The sequence below is a fragment of the Meles meles genome, unplaced genomic scaffold, assembly GCF_922984935.1.
Source record: "Meles meles unplaced genomic scaffold, mMelMel3.1 paternal haplotype, whole genome shotgun sequence".
Classification (NCBI taxonomy): domain Eukaryota; kingdom Metazoa; phylum Chordata; class Mammalia; order Carnivora; family Mustelidae; genus Meles; species Meles meles.
In genome coordinates, this window is record NW_025721151.1 from 298,514 (window position 1) to 317,373 (window position 18,860).

Here is an 18,860-nt window from a genome sequence, read left to right on the forward strand (position 1 = left end):
CTTGCCTAGCTCGGTCCCCTCCCCCAAAGCACCCCACACACACCCTGGCCACTGCCGGGTCCGGAACCCCGTTCCTATCTGGCCCCGTGCACGCCCGCACACAGGCAGGGACACACCCACGCACACGCAGCCCACAACGAGTCCCTCAACCAGTCGTGGGAAGAGATGCTCGCTGACGGTCTCGAGGTTCCTGAAAAACCCCGTCGCTCCTGCCCAGGAACTGCCTCCTGCAACGGCATCCCCGTGAGACCCCTCCTGGCACAGACCACGTGGCTGAAACGCACACGCTGAGCACACCCCGGGTCGGACAGGGCGTGGACCCACGGGAACACACACGCAGCTGTGAATGAGAACCTGGGAGTCTCCTCGGGAGGATCTCCCGAGCCGGACCCATGCTGACTCCCTGACCGCCCCCCACCCCATTGCACACGCGGGTGCATGCCCAACCCCGAAGGGCCCCTGCATGCGGGCAGGGCTCAGCGCGGTGGCCTGCTGCTGTCAGCACCACCGAAACAAGTCCGATGTGTGGGGGCCACTGTCTGGATGCGGCATGGGGTGAGGGGTGAGCACGGAGAGGCTGGGGGAGGGTCCCTCGGGGGCTCCGGTGTGAGGAGGAAGTCGGGGCAGGGGTCCCCAGGAAGCGGTGACCTCACTTCCCTGACCACAGAGCCCAACAGAATTGGAACCCACGTCACCAGGCACCCACATTCCAGGGACGCCCCCATGCGCAGCTCGTTGCTTTGGATATCGTCCAACCGACACCATGTTCGCATGCTACCTCCCAAACTCGGGACGGTGGAGACGGAGGACAGCGCGCCCGCCTACCACTTCCCCGTGCTCAGGAGGTCCTTTCAGGGCTGCCCGACGCCTCTGGCCTTTCGGCCGAAAGGAGACTAAGGTGACACCGTGAGGCCAATTCCGGCCGCCCAGCCCCACATGCTCGCATCGACGGGCGCAGCCACGGGTCCCCTCAACCGCTGGATTTGTGTGTGTGTGTGTATGTGTGTTTGTGTGTGTGTGTGTGTGTGTATGTGTGTGTCTGTGTCTGTGTGTGTGTGTGTCTGTGAGCGTGCCTGTGCATGCATGTGTCTGGAAGGTGGGCTCACATGCGGTGGGGCCTTCCTGAGCAGGAGCAGGTGGATGAGGGGTCAGATGCCCGGCGGGCAGGTTGCGGTCAAGGTCAAGGCTGGCTGGGTGGGACAGGTGTGGGTGATGTGAGCTCCTGGCCAGGGTCGATCCCCAGAGCCCTGCAGCTGTGGGTCCCGGGACCGGGGGTAGGGCTGGGCAGGCACAGGTCTGGGGCCCATGTGGGTGCAGCAGGGGGAACGGGCAAGAGGACAGTGGGGTCGGCCGGGCGGGGCTGGGATGGCTCCGGGCCAGCGACCCGTCCCTGTCTTTGCAGAAGGCCATGGAGGAAGAGAAGAGGCACTCCTCTCTGACCCAGGAGTCCGCAGGCCCAGGAAAGGCTTCCGAGCCTGCCAGGCCACCTGCGGAAGCCGAGCCCCAGGGTGAGAAGGCGGGGCGGGGCTGGGTGCCTGGGTGTGTGCGGGGACGGGTCGGTGCTGGGCCCACAGGGACAAGCCCCACAGGCTGGTGCGGGGCCAGGAGCAAGGACTGGGCTCAGAGCACCCAGCGGGGACACTGCCCTCGGGGAGCCATCCCGCTGAGGGTTCCTTCCCTGGCTGCGGCCTCTCCGCGAAGCCCCGCCTGGGTCCTGGGGGCGCCAAGGCACATGCAGAGGCAGGCAAGCGCGGGACCTTCTCTCCTCTCACAGCTGCTCCTGGCAAGGAGCTCGGGCCCCTCCTGACATCAGCAGGAGCTGGGGATTGGGAGACGGTGCCTGCCGCCTCCTCAGCCGGGGACCCGCCGCCAGCAGGTGACCAGGAACCGGGCCCCGCGGAGCCTGACGCTGCCCAGGAAGAGCTGCGGCCTGCTCCTGCCCCAGGCCGTGCTCCTGCTCCTGCTCCTCTCAGGATCCTGCGCCTTCCCCCGTCCCCGCCCGGGCCCCTCATCCTGCCACAGGCCCAGGTCCTGCCCTGCATCCTGCACCAGCCAGCACCACCGCACCTGAGCCAGCTGCAAACCCTGCCGCTGCCCCTGCCCCGTCCCCTGCCCCGGCCTTGGCCACGGCCCCTTCCCCGGCCTGCGCCCCTCTTACTGCCCCACACCCAGCCCCTGCCCCAGCCCCTGCAAGGACTGATTCTCCTTGCCTGGCCCCTGCCCCTTCGCCTGCCACGGAGACAGCTGCTGCCCCTTCCCCTGCCCGTGCCTCTGCCCTTCTTCTTGCCCCACACCCAGCTCGTGTATCTGATCCTGCCCCTTCGCCTGCCCCGACCCAGGCCACGGACACCTCCCCTGTCCCCGCCTGTACCCCTGATCCTGACCCAGTCCCGGCTCGGGCCCTGGATCCTGCGCCAGCCATCGCCGGGACACCTCTCCCAGCTCCAGCCCCTTCCACGGCCCCTTCCCTTGCCCCTGCCAGGATCCCTGCCCCTGCCTCTGCGCCTGCCAGGACCCCTACCCCTTAGCCTGCCTGTGCCCCTGCTCCTTCCCCAGACCCAGCTCCTGCCCCTTCTCCAAACCCCACCAGGACCACTGGCCACTCCCCTGCCCCTGCCTCTGCCCTCCTTCCTGCCCCAGGCCCAGTTCCTACCTGGATCCTGCCCCTGCCCCTGCCCCTGCCCGTGCCATTGCCTCTGCCCCGATTCCTGCCCCACACGGATGCCCTGCACCTGTTCCTGCCCCTGCCCCTTACCCTGCCTGGACGACTGCCCCTTCCCGTGTTCCTCCCTGGGTCCCTGTTCTTGCTCCAGACCCCACCCGTCCTCCTGCTCCTGCCCCTGCCCCTGCTGCTTGCCCACCCCCTTCCCCTGCCCCTCCAAGGACCACTGGCCCTTCCCTTGCCCCTCTCAGGGCCCCTCTGTCTTCGCCTCTCCCTGCCTGGGCCCCTGCTCCTGCCCCTTCTCCTGCTCCTGCCTGGGTCCCTCTTGCTGCTCCACACCCAGGCCCTGCCGCTTCCCCGGCCTCTGCCAGGACTGCTGCCCCTCCCTTTGCCCCTTGCAGGGCCACTCTCTCTTCCCCTGCCTCGCCATGTTCCCACAGGACACCTGTGCCACCCCCACACCCAGATCCTGCCCCTTGCTCCTGCCCTTTCCCCTGGCCCTGCCTGCACTCCTCTTCCTGGCCCTGACCCAGCTCCAGCCCTGCATGCTGCACCGGCCGCTCCTGCTGACCCTGTCTCTCCCCTTGCTCCTGCTCCTGCCCCAGTCCCAGCTCTTGCACCAGGCCCAGCTCCTGTGCCGGCCCCTGTCCCAACCCTTGCCCCTACACCTGCTCCTGCGGGGCTCCCAGAGCCCCCATCCAGAGCCCCCTGCTCTGCGGGGAGAGCTCCCTGCACAGGTACCCTCCGTTGCATGCCCCGACCCCCATGGCCCGCCGCCACGGTTCATCCCCTCCGCCTGGGTTCTTTCTCTCTGCTTTGGTCTCACAGTCATCCTAGCTTTGCCTGCCCTCAACGCTCTCACCTATCTCTTTTAAATAAAATGCATCGATTTTCCGTGGAACCCGTGCTCAACCCTAAGTCCGTCCCCGGCGCCGCCGCCCCCCCCCGCCCCCCCACCGCCCCCAACAGCCCAGAACATCGCTGTGGAACAACTCCTTCCCCGAAGGGAACCCTGAGCCCAAACCCTCCCTGCCCATTGCTCCCCTAGTCCGGCCCCTCGCCACGCCTCAGCTGCTTTCTCTCTCCCTTCCTTTCCCTGTTCTGGACGTTTCTGGGAGGGGGATCACTCTGGAGGTGCCCGGGTGTCTGCCCACCTCTTTTCAAAGGGGACTGGGTTTTGTCCTGGGCGTCTTGGACATGGAACTTGCCCCCTGCCATACCGAAAACCCCGAAGGGTTCTAGAGGAGATGGGATCACGGAGGCCCCTTGAGTGCAGAGGGGTCCAAGGTCGGGGCCGTGACCCCTGTTCCCGCCGGGACACCACAGCCTGACCCCAGATGCGACCCGGCAGCTTCCTCCCGGGGCCTGCACACACACCAGGGCGAGGCACACAGCTGGAAGACACACCCCACACGGCATACCCATCGCTCACAACCCAAGGCCAGAGAAAGCTCTCCCCGGCCTCTGGTGCCCCCCAGGCTCCAAGGCACCGGGTCCCACAATGACACAGACCGAAAGCATGCCAGGTGCATGGGGGGGAGGGTGCGGGGGGCGGCGGCGGACAGGCCACGCAGGGAGCCCCTGTCAGCAATGCGGGAGCTCCCCAGGAAGGCCTCTGGCCAAGGAAACCCTACGGAGGCAGCACGCGTCCCCCTCAGACCGGCCGGTGTCTGGCCTGAGGAGCAGCAGCCCTGGGGAGAACGTGCCAACACGGAGGTCCAGTGCACGTCCCCCGGAGAGAAGGGGGACGGGCACCCCTGTCTGGGACCACAGCGGGCAGCACCCATCCCAGCCCGCAGGGGCACCCATCACCTAGCAGTGCTCGTCCGGGGACTCAGCCCGCCACCTCTGGCACAGTGTTTCACGCCAGAAGGGAGAGAGCAGGGTGAGACAGTCGGGGAGCACTCATGCCCAGGGACGTGGACGTCGTCCTCGGTCCCAGTGCTCAGGTGACAACGTCTTGGAGCTAACCGTCCCAGTCTCCTCCGGGGCACCGGATCCGGGAAGCCCCTCCTGAGAGCCCTCCTGCCACCCCTGCTCCTGGGAACATTCACAATTGGTGGACGAGGAGGTGGACAGGGTCCAGGATGGCAGAAGGCCATCCAGGATGGCCCAGGAGGAGGAAGGGCAGGACGGCGAGGACAGATGCACCTGCCCTGAGCCACCATCCAGGGTCTGGCCTGGGACACCCTCGCACCTCCCTCCACCCAAGGACTCCAGATGCATGGGCCGCATTCCTGTGCTTTCATGGCCTCCCTCCCTCATGACTTCAGTCCCTCAGTCCTTCCTTCCTTCCCTCCCCCTCTAGGCCTTCCTCTTCTTTCCCTCCCTCCTTTCCTTCCTCTCCCCCAGCTTGACTCCCTCCATTCCTCCCTCACCCAGGAGAGGCTCTGGGGTCCGAGCAGGGAACTGAGCCCTGGGGCTTCATCCGAGGGTAGCAGCCCCAACCACATGGTCCCTGTCCCCAGGGCACTCACGGTCACTGTGGGCGCTGACGGGGCACGGTCCTCAGGTTGAGCAGCGGGATGGCCACCTGGAATCCGCTGCGGAACACAGGGGCCAGCTGCACAGAGGGCGGAAGAGAAAGAGGCTTAGCACTGCCTCCAGAAACATCGAGTCCCGAAAAGGGACGCCAAGTCAGGATATCCTCCACGTGACGCCCTGGGCGTCCTCATGGCCCACCAGCCCTGATCCCCCGAAGCCCCAAAGACTGCATTGGGCCGTGTTGACTGGGGCGTTGTGGCACCACTCTTGGGCCCCAGGGACAGCATTGCAGCCAACATCCCCAGGGCCTCCGAGTTTTCCTAAGGACCTCGCAGGTCCTCTGAGCCTGATATCGTCCTCCTTGAGAAGCAATGTCCTGTCGACCTCCGTGTCTCCTGCCTCTTCTGGGATCCCTCAGGGGCCTCACCCACAACGGCCACCATGACCAGGACACACCCCGTGCCCCGTGGCGGGACGCCCGCCACCAGCGCTGGGCCCCTCACAAGCCCGGTGCGCTGGGCCAGGCCTGGGCGCTCGCTCGGGGGTCCCTGGACATCTCCAGTGCAGTGCCCTGAGCCTGCCTGCGCTGGGTAGCCTCGGACCAGCCCGGGATGCCAGCCGAGGGGCCCCTAGGCCAGGCAGGGAAGCGCCAGGCCAGAAAGTCCTGACAAGCCGCTCCCGGGCCCAGTGTGGGGAGCCCGGGCCGAGGCTGCTCCCCCAAGGGAGGAGGAGCTGGGCCCAGGGAGCTGAGTGGGGACAGGGCACAATGAGCCCAAAGCAGGGCAGGGAGCGCCGGGGGGGTGTCCTTGACCTCAAGCCCACTGGGAGACCACGTCCCCCCCGCACGGCTCGGTCCCCCGGCAGGGGGTCGTGGTCGTTGGGATGTCCAGGCTCCCGGGCTGCATAGCTGGCAACCGCTGGCTGGCGTGGGAGGAGGCACGGCTGGCGCAGGAGAGAGCCCTCGGCAGAGAGGTGGGGGCAGGTGCTCCCGCGGCGGCAGGTGCCCCAGGGCGGGCAGCGCGCGCGGGCCTCCACAAGAAGGCAGCGCCGTGCCAGCCCGGGTGCCCCAAGGCCAAGGCCGAGACCCTCTCCAGCATTGGCCACTGTACACTCTTGTCTCCACCAACCCCACTGTTCCGGGTCTCGGCCGCTTGCTGTCTTTGCACTGGACTTGCCATCCTGCCTTGACCGAGCGGCTACCCTCTGTGGACTGAGGTCCAAAACAAGGACCAGAGGAGCCTGGGGGTATCCACGACCTCGCTCAGCCGGTGAGGGACCGGGCGGCCACCATGCCCCAGCTCCCCCTCTGCTTCTGCCTGGAGTCCTGCCCCGGCTTCCTCGGAAGGAGGAACCCCCAGCACCGTGAGTGTGGGCCCCACTTCCCACGCCGGGCTCTGAACCCACGGCCCCTCTGCCGCCCTCCCTGCATCGCCTATGCCGACAACAAGGACGAAGATGTGGACGGGCCGGCGTGGGAGGACCCCCGCACCCACGGCGGATGGCGGCTCCGAGGATGGGCTCATCCTCAGCTGTGCTCCCGGGAGCCCGGAACCCGAGGGCACAAGGCCTTCCGCTGCACAAGAAACGATCTCCCGTGGGGGCCGTGGGTCCCCTGGGCTCTGAGCCGGAACTGGAGCTGCCCACATGCATCCTGCCAAGGAAGGACCAGCCCGGGCTCGCCGGTCCCGTGGGCACAAGGCTCCTCCTGCCCGCCGGTCCTCCGTGTGGGCTGGCTCACCTTCCCCTCAGCAGGGATGGCCAGGCCCTGGCCTAGCTCGGTTCCCTCCCCCGAAGTACCCCACACACACTCTGGCCGCTGCCGGGTCCGGAACCCCGTTCCCATTGGGCCCCGTGCACGCCTGCACGCACGCAGGGACACACCCACGCACGCGCAGCCCATGACGAGTCCTTCGACCCGTCGTGGGAAGAGATGCTAGCTGACAGTCTCGAGGTTCCTGAAAAACCCCGTCGCTCCTGCCCAGGAACTGCCTCCTGCAACGGCAGCCCCGTGAGACCCCTCCTGGCACAGACCACGTGACTGAAACGCACACGCTGAGCACACCCTGGGTCGGACAGGGCGTGGACCCACGGGAACACACACGCAGCTGTGAGTGGGAACCTGGGAGTCTCCTCGGGAGGATCTCCCGACCCCGACCTACGCTGACTCCCTGACCGCCCCCCACCCCATTGCACACGCGGGTGCATGCCCAACCCCGAAGGGCCCCTGCATGCAGGCAGGGCTCAGCGCGGTGGCCTACTGCTGTCAGCACCACCGAAACATGTCCGATGTGTGGGGGCCACTGTCTGGACGCGGCATGGGGTGAGGGGTGAGCACGGAGAGGCTGGGGGAGGGTCCCTCGGGGGCTCCGGTGTGAGGAGGAAGTCGGGGCAGGGGTCCCCAGGAAGCGGTGACCTCACTTCCCTGACCACAGAGCCCAACAGAATTGGAACCCACGTCACCAGGCACCCACATTCCAGGGACGCCCCCCTGTGCAGCTCGTTGCTTTGGACATCGTCCAACCGACACCATGTTCGCATGCTGCCCCCCAAACTCGGTTCGGTGGAGACGGAGGACAGCGCGCCCAGCTACCTCTTCCCCGTGCTCAGGAGGTCCTTTCAGGGCTGCCCAATGCCTCTGGCCTTTCGGCTGAAAGGAGTCTAAGGTGACACCTGCCCCAGCTCCAGCCCCTTCCACTGCCCCTGTCCCTGCCTCTTCCCCTGCTCCATCTCCTCCCCTTCCGTGTAGTTCGCATGGGTCCCCCACAGACCGGTAGGTCTGTCCTGGCATCCAGCCGTCCTGGGCAGAACCTGTGGACACGAAAGTCCAGTGCAGTTCCCCCGGAGGGTAGGGTGTTGGGCCCCCCTGTCTGGGACAACAGTCGGCAGCTCCTATCCGAGTCCGCCGTTGCAATCTTCACCTAGCAGTACTCGTCCTGGTATTCACCCCAGAAATACTGGCGCAGTTTTTAAAGATGTATTGTCAGGGTTGCCCAGCCCAGAGGTGCTAGAGAGAGCATTGAGTGGAAGAGCGCTAATGCCCAAGTGATGGATGCGATCGACTGCAACCTCCTGAACACAGCTGCCCCCCACCACCCCTTGCACTTCCTTTCCATCTTCGAGCCCTTAAGGACAGCCTCTGGCCAAAAGTTCCTCCATCTACCCTGGCGATAGGTGGTATCACATACCTGTCCTCCCATATCCTCCTCCCGGGACTGAGAACAGGTGTCCCCAGACAGGGGCTTGTGGAGATGAACTGTGTCTGTTGGTCCCCAAGACGTCCTTCTGTCCTTAGGTCTCTGGTTAAAAAAAAAAGAAACAAAAAAAGAAAACAAAAAAACACTACTTAACAATGGGACTTGTCTCCTTTCGTCAATATCTTGGCTACTTCAGCCTTTGGCGGTAACTGTGCATGCCGCCCCTTCTGGGAAGAGGGTGGAGATGCCTCAGGCACTGGTGCGGGCTTTGGGTCCCCTCTGCCAGTGGGTGTTTACCAGCCCTGGGCCAGCGGCCCGTTCTGCAACTTGACACGGTGCCGAAGCAGGAGAGAAGGTCACCAGGCTGACCGCCTATCCCTGTGCCTTCTGGAAGGAAACAGCCCACAGCCTTCTGGAGCGGCGCCAAGCCAACTCCAGAACTGGTTCTGCTCTTGGGCTCTGAACCGGGTCCTGGTGGCGGACTGGCTGGGAGAACGGGTGTGCACCTGGCTTTCCTTGGGAATGAATGCTGGCGCTACTCTGCCCTCCGGGGAGTTCCGTGGGAGGGAGCCAGAGTGGCTCTAGACTGTGGGGTCCCCAGCTTAACCTCTTGGGCTGCTTCCACAGCTAGCTGGAGTCCCATGCTGGGTCAAGTTCTAGGTGTACAGGGTACTAGATCTCGGCTGCTGGCAGAATTTGCGGACCCTTTTCCTTGGGGTCAGCCTGAGCTGGTCACAAGCCTTCACGCTTGACATCCTCACGGGGAGGTCGGGGACCCAGTCCCAAGACACTGGACGACAGACACTATCACCACATAGGCACAATCTCACGAACCATTTTTACTCCCATGCATTTCTTATCATGTGGAGGAATGCAACTAAAACTCTGGAATTTGGATTCCTCTTTAAAATCAAGACTGGTGCGGCACCTGGGGGGGGCCCAGTCCGTGAAGCCTCTGCCTTCACCTCGGGTCCTGAACTCAAAGTCCTGGGATCCAGTCTGGCATTGGGCTCCCTGCACAGCGGGGAATTGTCTTCTCTCTCTGCCCCATCTCCCAGGTCATTCCCACCCTCTAAATTCAACAAAGAACATCTGTTAAGGAAAATAAATAAATAAATAAAGAAAGAAAGAAAGAAAGAAAGAAAGAAAGAGAGAAAGAAAGAAGAAAAGAAAAGAAAGAAGGAAAGAAAGGAAGGAAGGAAGGAAGAAAGAGGAAGGGAGGAAGGGAAGAAGGTGAAAAATAACATAATATAAAGAAAGTGTGGCCATGGGGAGCCGGCCCTCCCAGGCTGCACCGCTGCCGGGAGCTGAGTAAACTAGTCTGCTCGTGCCTCAGAGTCTCTACTTGGCCTTCAGGCCTCCTTCTCAGGACACATTGTGCGCCTTGGAATTCAGGAACCCTGCTCAGAGAGGATTCTCTGAGCCTGAGCCCGGCCCCACAGGAAAGGCGCCCTTGGCAGGCGGTGATTCTGGACTGAAGGTGTTCTGTGCCCCTGACTATGTGTGGACTCCTGGGAGGCCCTCTGTCCCACTCGAAAAGGGTCTGCCTGTAGCATGGCTCTGGGTCCTTGTGTGGTCCCTGTCCCACGCGGGGGTGGGGGGGGGAGACAAGGAATGCAGGGGCTGGGGAATGGCCATGCCCTTGCCCAGGGGGGCTCAGGTGATCTGGACCCAGCAGTGCCATAGGCTCCCCCAGGGGCACGGGGCAAAGGACAGGTTGCTTCAGGTTCTGTGGACCACGCACGGGAACTCCGACATGCCCGAAGCCGTCAGGAACCCGGACTGAACCCAGCTCTCTGTCCTCCAAGAGAGGACAATGGTTGCACCCAGGCCTCGCAGCAACTGTGGGTGAACAGTGTGGGTGTCACTGTGTGGAAGGGGCAAGAGGTGAAGGGTGAGGATTGAGAAGCTGGGGGAGGGGACCCCTGGGGGCATGGTGTAAGGAGGAAGTCCTGTAAGGGGTCCCCAGGGAGTGGTGACCTCACATCCCTGACCACGAAGCCCAACGGAATTAGAACATGCATAACCAGGCACCCACATTCCAGGGACAGCCCCCTACCCAGCTCATTTCTTAGGAGATCCTCAAAGATGTTCACCTGTTGCATCCCCAAATCGGGAGGCTGCAGATGGAGGGCAGCGCGCCAGACAAACACTTGCCTGCGCTCAGGTCTTCTCAGGGCTGCCGGAAGCCTCTGGCCATTTGGGAGGAGGGAGAGACAGGTGACACCAGAAGGCCAGATCCGCCCACCCAGCTCCACACCCTCTGATCGACCTGTGCAGCACCGGGTCCCCTCCCCACGTGTGTGGCATGTGCGTGTGCATGTGTGCGACTGTGTGTGTGTGTTCCTGTGGGTGTGAGCGTGCGTGTGCATGCATATGTGTGGAAAGAGGGCTCATGTGCGGGTGGGGCCTTCCTGAGCAGGAGCAGGTTGAGGAGGGGTCAAATGCCCAGTGGGCAGGTCATGATCAAGGTCAAGGCGGGCTGGGTGGGACCCGGTGCAGGGGCCGTGAGTTTCTGCCCAGGGCTGATCCCCAGATCCCTGCAGGTGTGGGTCCCAGTCCTGGGAGCAGGGGTGTGCACATACAGATCTGGGTCTGATGATGGAGCAGCAGGGGACTGCCAGGACAGTGGGGTCATCCGGGCAGGGCTGTGATGCCTCCGGGCCCATCGCTGTCTTTGAAGAAGGCCACAGATGAGGAGAGGAGACTGGAGAACATGACCTCCTCCCTGACGCAGGAGTCCCCAGCCCCAGGAAACACTTCAAAACCTCCCAGGCCACCTGAGGAAGCAGACCCAGATGGTGAAAAGCCCAGAGCAGGGTGCCTGGGGGGGGGGGTGTGGGAATGGGTCGGGGCTCGGCCCCATGGGGAGGAGGTCCACAGGCTGCTGTGGGGCCAGGAGCAAGGACTGGGTTCAGAGCACCCGGCGAGTGGACTACGGTCGGGGAGACGTCCCACTGAAGGTTCTTTCTTGGCTGTGGCTTCTCTGGGAGGCGCCATGTTGGGTCCTGTCTACGCAAAGGCACACGGAGAGGCACATACCCATGTGACCTTCTCTCCTCTCACAGCCGCTCCCAGGAGCTCAGGCTGGCCCCAACATCATCAGGAGCCACCAAGTGGGGGACAGCCCACAGTGGGGTGGGTGCCTGCCACCACCTCAGCAGGAGACCAGCAGCCAGCAGGTAACCAGGAACCAGGCCACGGAGAGCCTGACGCTGCCCAGGAAGAGCTGGGGCCTGCTCCTGCCCCAGCCCCTGCTCCAGCCCCAACAACTCTTGTGATCCTGTCCCTTACCCTGCCCCTACCTGTATCCCTTCCTGCCACAGACGCAGCTCCTGCCCTGGATCCTGCACCAGCCAGTGCCAGGACCGAGTCCCCTTCCCCCACTGCTGCAAGGGCCGAGGGCCACTGCCCCTTCCCCTGCCTGTGCCTGTGCCCCTGGTACTGTCCCAGACGCAGCTCCTGTCCCTGATTCTGCCCCTTCACCTGCCCCAACCGAGGCCACTGCCCCTTGCCCTGTCCCTGCCTGTGACCTGGACCCTGCCACAGTCCCAGCTCCTGCCCTGGATCCTGCACCAGCCATCACCAGGACACCTGACCCAGCTCCAGACCCTTCCTCTTCCCCCATCCCTGACTCTGCCCCTGATCCTGCCACAGTCCCAGCTCCTGCCCTGGATCCTCCACCAGCCAGCACCAGGGCACTTGTCCCACCTCCAGCCCCTTCCTCTTCCCCTTCCCCAGCGCCTGCCAGGACCCATTCCCCTGCCCCTGCTGCTGCCTATGACACTGTCCCTTTCCCAGACCCTGTCCTCGCCTCTGCTCCTAACCCTTGCCTTCCCCCTGTCCTGTCCAGAACCGCTGCACCTTCCCCTGACCCTGCCAGGGCTCTTGCCCCTTGCCCTGCCCCAGACTCAGTCTCTGCCCCTGCCCCTGCTCCTGCCCTTCCCATGCCCCTGCCTGTGCCCCTACCCATACCCCTATCCCTTCCCCTGCCTGTGCCCCTGTTCCTGCCCTTGACCCAGCTCCCGCCCTTTCCCCAATCCCTGCCAGGACTGCTGCCCCTGCCCGACTGTGCTCTTGTTCTGCCGCAGACCCAGTTCCTACACTGGATCCTGCTCCTGCCCCTTCCTCTGACATAGCCTCTGCCCCTCTTCCTGCTCCACACCCATGTCCAGCCCCTGTTCCTACCCCTGCCCCTTCTGCCAGAACCACTGCACCTTCCCATGTTCCTTCCTGTGTCCCTGTCCCTGCTCAAGACCCAGCCCCTCGCCCTGCTCCTGCCCTTCCTCCTGACCCTCCAAGGGCCCCTGGCTCTTCCCTCGCCCATACCAGGGCCACTGAGTCTTCGCCTGTTCCTTCCTGTGTCCTTGTTCCTGCCCCACACCCAGCTCCTGCCCCTTGCTCCTGCCCTTTCCCCTACCACTGCCTGCACTTCTGTTCCTGTTCCTGACCCAGCTCCAGCTCTGCATCCTGGGCTGGGCACTCCTGCTGACCCTGTCCTTCCCCTTGCTCCTGCTCCTGGCCCTGTCCCAGGTCTTGCATCTGGCCATGCTCCTGACCTAGTCCCTGTCCCAACCCCTGCCACTACACCTGCTCCTGCGGGGCTCCCAGAGCCCTATCCAGAGCCCCCTGCTCTGCGGGGAGACCTCCCTGTACAATTAGCCTCAGTTCCATCCTCTGACCCCGCCGCCCTGACAGAACATTTCATCCCCTCCCCCTGTGTTCTTTCTCTCTGGTACATAGTCACTTTGATACCAGCTGCCCATGTCCTGTATGCTCTCTACCACCTATTTTAAATAAAATTCATTCTTTTCAGTTGAACTTGTGCTGAGCACTAAGTCCATCCCTGGCACCCTCTCCCCATAGCACAGAACATCACTAGGGAACATCTTCCCCAAAGGAGACCCTGAGCCCAAGCCCTCCCTGCCCATTTCTCCCCCAGGCCGGCCCGTCCCAACCCCTTAGCTGCTTTCTTTCTCTGTTCCTTCACCTGTTCTGGAGGTTTCTGTAAGTGGGATCACCCAGGAGGTGCCTTGGTTTCTGCCCACCAATTCAAGGGGGACTGTTTTGTTTTGTTTTATTTTTCCCTCTGTGTTTCTGTGACATAGAATTTTCCTTATGCCACACTGAAACCCCCAATGGATTACAGATGAGATGGAATCATAGAGGACCCTTTAGTGGATATGCAACCAATCTTAGGGCTGAGACCCCTGTTCCTGCTGGGATACCACAGCCTGACCCCAGTCAGGACACAGCTGCTTCCTCCTCGGTCCCACACCAAGGGAGTGTAGAAAGCTGGAGGGCACACCACATAGGGCATTTGCATCGCTCACAACACAAGGTCAGACAATCTTTCCCCTGCCTCTGGTCCAAAACAGACTCTAAGTCACTGGGTCCCACAAGGACACAGATTGAAAGCATGCAAGGTGGGGTAGGGGTGGGGAGAGGCACTCAGGGAGTATGTGTCAGCAATGTGGAAGCTCCCAGGGAAGGACTCTGGCAAAGGAAACCCCTGCCCTGAGCTATGGGCAGCTGTGCTGTTCCAGGTGTGGGCTGGAGGTTTCCCGTCCACAGCTGTTTGTCGAGCTCCAACTGTGGGCCTGCACTGTCTAGAGAGGGGGCAAGAGAAGCCTGTGACCTCACAGCACTGATACCCAGGGCAGTGCAGAGACCACCCAGGATCCTGGGGGAAACTAGCAGAGACCCTGAAGTGTAACTGCTGTATTGTGAGGTTATTCTCTGCTCAGTCTTGGAAGTATTGCCATGATTTCTCCCCCAACGGCTGCACCCCAGCAGCTGCACCTGCACTTACAATGTGTGGCTGACAGGGTAAGCTGGTGGGCTGAATTTGGGGTAGAAGGAAAGGAAGGTGGAAAGATAGCCCTGCACTTTCATTGGGTTTTGGTGCCCTGATATGGGAATAGTGCCCCATGGGGGGCAGGGTTGATGGGGACCTACAGGCTTGTGTGGCCATGAAAGGGCTGAGGTCCCTTCTGTGGGGAGGGCCTGTGAGTGCTTAGGTCTCCAAGTCCAAGGTCCACAGACAGGTGGAGGCTGGATAACAGCGGGAGGGGGACAGCAGACCAGACAGGACTGTTACTGTTCTGTTGTATGGCAGGGACAGAAGAAAGGCTGGGACCAAGCCTGGAGCTCCCAACAGCTGTGCTCCCATGGAGGAGGAGCAGAGGTGGCCTGCCAGGTGTGGCCAGTGGGCACACTAAGGGAGCAGAGTCCAATGGCATGGATGAGTCAAGTTGGCTGAGGGCAGAGGGGGGAGTGCGGGGATAGGACTGCAGGTTTCCCTGAACCAGCCAGAGATAGAGGAGTCCCAGTGGGTGGCTGCCATGACAGACTGGTTAGGGAGGGTGACAAGAGACTGGGAGGAGGGATAGAGGGCCTGGGGTTGACGTTGCAAGCTGCGCTCTCTGTGGAGAGAGAGAACGAGCCTGGGGAGGGAAGATCAGGAGAGAATCATGAATGCTGCTTAGATATGGAGCTCTGCCGCATCCCTCTCATTCGTGCCCTGCTCTAATCATGGCTGGGTCTCCTAGCTCATTTGCTAGCACATGCTTTACCTGGGCTGGCCGGCCGGTGCCCTGTGCACACCTGACGGGGGACATCTGGCCCCTTGGGACAATCTCTGTGGTGTTACTCTCACTATGGTGAGCTGGAATGCCTGTAATGTGAGTTGTCGCCACATGTCACTTGCCCTTGAAAACAGTTCCTGGGGCCTCTGGGTAGCTCAGTGGGTGGAACATGGGGCTCTTGATCTCAAGATTGTAGGTTCAAGCCCTACCTGGGGTACAGACATGACTTACGGATAAAATATTAAAAATAAAACCCAATTCACCAGCTGCTCCTAATTATTAAATCATAGGGGCTATTGATATGAAGGGTTTAGTGCTATTTGTGACAGGAGTTCAAAACTTTTTTTTTCCTTTATTTTGTTCTCACGATTTTGTTTTTGTTTTATTTTTTATTATTATTATTTTTTCCCAATCTTGTGTCCAGATTTATTTTCATTGGGTCATATTTATTTGTCTTCGCTTGGGACTGTTAAAAAAATCTGGGGCTAAACTGGGAAAGGGTCTTCCCCCCTGTAGCTCCTGCTTTTAGCTATTCTGGTAGAGACTCTGGGATGTTTTAGATAAGCATAAGCAATATAGAAAAGGGAAAGACAAATGTCATATGATTTCTCTCATAAGTTTACTATAAGAAACAAAACAAGTGAACAAAAGGGAAGGGAAGAAAAAATAAAACAGGATGAAAATAGAGAGGGATGCACACCATATGAGAGAGACCCAACAATAGGGAACAAAATGAGGGTTGCTAAAGGGAGGTGGCTGAGACATGGGGTTCCTGGGTGATGGGCATTCAGGAGGACACTTGATGGAATGAGCCCTAGGTATTCAATGTGACAGATACATCAGTAAATTGTACTCCTAAAACTTAAAAAAAAAAAAAAGAAAAGTAAAATCTTCAGGAACCTTCCATAATTGTTCCCCAGCAGCACATAGGAGGTTCCCATATATTATTTGTTGAAAGAGTAAGCTTCAGATGGAGCTGTCTTGTCCCTGAGCAGATACAAAGGCCCTACAGCTCAGGGGAGTGAAGATTAAGAGCAGAGATGTGTTCTCTGAAAACAAGGGAGAGACAGGCTTCCTGGTGTGGACCGTAAAGAGAAGAATTACATGTGGCCTAGGAGTGAACATCAACTAAAGGGGCACACAGGAAAACACTGTCCCAGGATGCCGAAATGGAAATCTGCAAAGAGGAGAACTAGAAGAAGTAAAATTACCACAAAAGTGAAGAGTGGGCTCTCCCCACGAGACCAGTTACCTTTGGCCCCGAGACCGGCAGACTGAGGAGAATTGCACCTGGATTGCCTTTGGTTTCTGTCCCTCTCAGACAAACCTATGTCTGTTATATTCATGTACATTCTGACTCATTTTTTGAAGCACAGTTGACACACAATATTTTGTTCACATCAGGTGAACGTTATAATGATTGGACAACTTTTCACCTTATACTATTAGGAACACAAGTAGAGCTACCATCCGTCACCAGATACAGCATTAGAATACCATTGACCATATACCCTATGCTGTGCCTTTCATCCCTGAGACTTAATCATCCCACAACGGGAAGTCTGTGTGTCCTACATGCCTTCACCCATTTCTCCCACACCCCTCACTACCCCTCTGAGAACTGTCGTTTGTTCTCTATATTTACATTCTGATTTTGCTTTTGGATTGGTTGTTTATTCATTTGTTTTGCTTTTCAGAATCCATACAGGAGTGAAATCCTATAGTATTTGTCTTTTCAGTCTTACCTATTTCATTTAAGTGCACAGCTTCTGGGTCCATCCATGTTCCAAATGGCAAAAAATTTCATCCTTTTTTTTTTATGCCTAATTTTCCATTGTGAATATATACCAATTTTTCTTTTTCCACTTATCTATTTGTTTTACATAATAAGATTTCTTAAATTTCAATTGAGGAACTAACTGAGGATTTTGGAGAGAAGGGGGTTTGGGAGGCTGGGAGAGCCTGGTGGTGGGTATGTGGAGAGCACGCATTGCATGGAGCACTGGGGGTGGTGCATACACAATGAACTCTGGAACGCTGAAAAGAAATTTTAAAGAAATCATGTTGTTTTGGGAAAAATAATAATGTAATGAAGTGTTTATTATATAGTAACTATAAAACTTTTTGAAGACAAAAAAAAATATTCAATTAAAAAGAAAATCCAAAAGGAAAAAAAAAATCACCCTATGCTCACGTCTATGTACAGTGTGGACATTTGCAGAGGACTTACATTAGAAAACATTGTTTCTTGGGCAAGAGGGCTGCTGAGTAGGGAGGTCGTTTAATCTGGTTCCTCAAAGTTAGCTGGATATCTATCAAGCCATTCTGAACACACACAAATTCAGCCTGAGATGGAATATTTACCTGGATCTCCACAAGCAGAGAATTAGGTATGGAAAGTGGAGTCTTCTGGGGAAATGACTGAAGATAAATGGAAGGCTGGGGCGCCCCAAAAGCTGGCCACCGGAAAGTGATGTAACACAGGAGAATACAAATGGAGACATTGGAAATCTGCTCAAGTTAGAGATACCCCCTTCTGAAAAGGGCACAGGGGACAAGTAGGGCAGAACTCTAGTGGGATCATTGTGGTCTAAGGATTCCAGGAGATTCAGAAGGAATGGGGGAGCCCCAGCCGATAGAGTCCCCAAGCAGTGGAGCAGGGAGACTGGTTATGGTCACTGAGCCCAGACCGGACTTTTCAGTTCCAGACACAATAAACTATTAGCCGAGTTGGTAGTGAGACTGCCCTCTGCCTGACCACCCTGAAAAGACAAGAAGTTGCGAACTGTCTAACATCCTAAGGGATGTTAGTGCCTGTAACAGGGACAGACCTCAAGCAGTGTAGCCCACGAGGAGATGCTGCAGTGCCCCCCTCACTGTCACCTAGGAACTGCATAGGAAGGGTACAAGTGTGAGCCCACAACCACTAGCAATCGCAAAGCCACACATCTCAGAGACCTTCACAGCTCCCCGTGACACCTCTGGTGGACAAAGATTGACCTGCAGGATTTATTGCAAAAGTGGGGACAGACTGTGTGGCTGCTGCTCTGGGCTGGGAATTTCTGCACCGCCAGGTTTCCTCTGACCCTCTAAAGAGAAGCAGAAAGATGCCACAGAAAAATAGCTGAGCAGCCAATCAGCTCACATTAATCCCATCGGTCTAACAAGGGGTAGGCAACTCCACCAAGGCAAAGACATCTGAGAAGGCAAGCAGCAGGCCCCTCTCCCAGAAGACAGACAGGAAGCACAGATAAATGATAAGCTTATATCCCACAGACCTATAAAACTCCAGCACCAAGGGAAAATAATAAAGGGAGCTCTAGGTGATCCCTCAGGACTCACTTATACTTCAGGCTATAATTTTACATTTCTGTTCAGTTTCTTTTCTTACTTATTTTTTAAATTCTTTTATTTTTAACCCTGATCCCATTTAAAATAGATTCACATTTCCCAACCTATGTTTTGAGGTCTCTTCTTAACTTTTATTTTCTTTTATCATTACGTTTTATAGGTTTATACCCTACACCACCCTATATTTCACCCAATTCAATTTTATTGTGCTATATTTGTAAGTTCTGACTTCTTTACAATTTTGGGATACAGTGCTTTCTAACACCAAAAATCAAGCAAGAACAGGGAGATCATCCTGCTATTTCCACCCCAGCCCCCTCTTGTTTCTTCCCCTCTTTCCTTTGTTCTTCCTTTTTAATTGTTTTGGATCATCTTAGTTTTGATAGTTTATCTGTGATAGATTTTGACCCTTTCAGATTTTTTTCTTAGGTGCATTTTACTTGGGTTGTGGTTGATATTTTGGAGTTTGTATGTTCCCTCAAGAATACCTCAAGAGGATGACTAGGGGGAAGAATGCCCAACAAGGAAAAGAACAAGAGACAGTGGTCCCGGCCACGGATCTAATGGGTATTGATATAAACA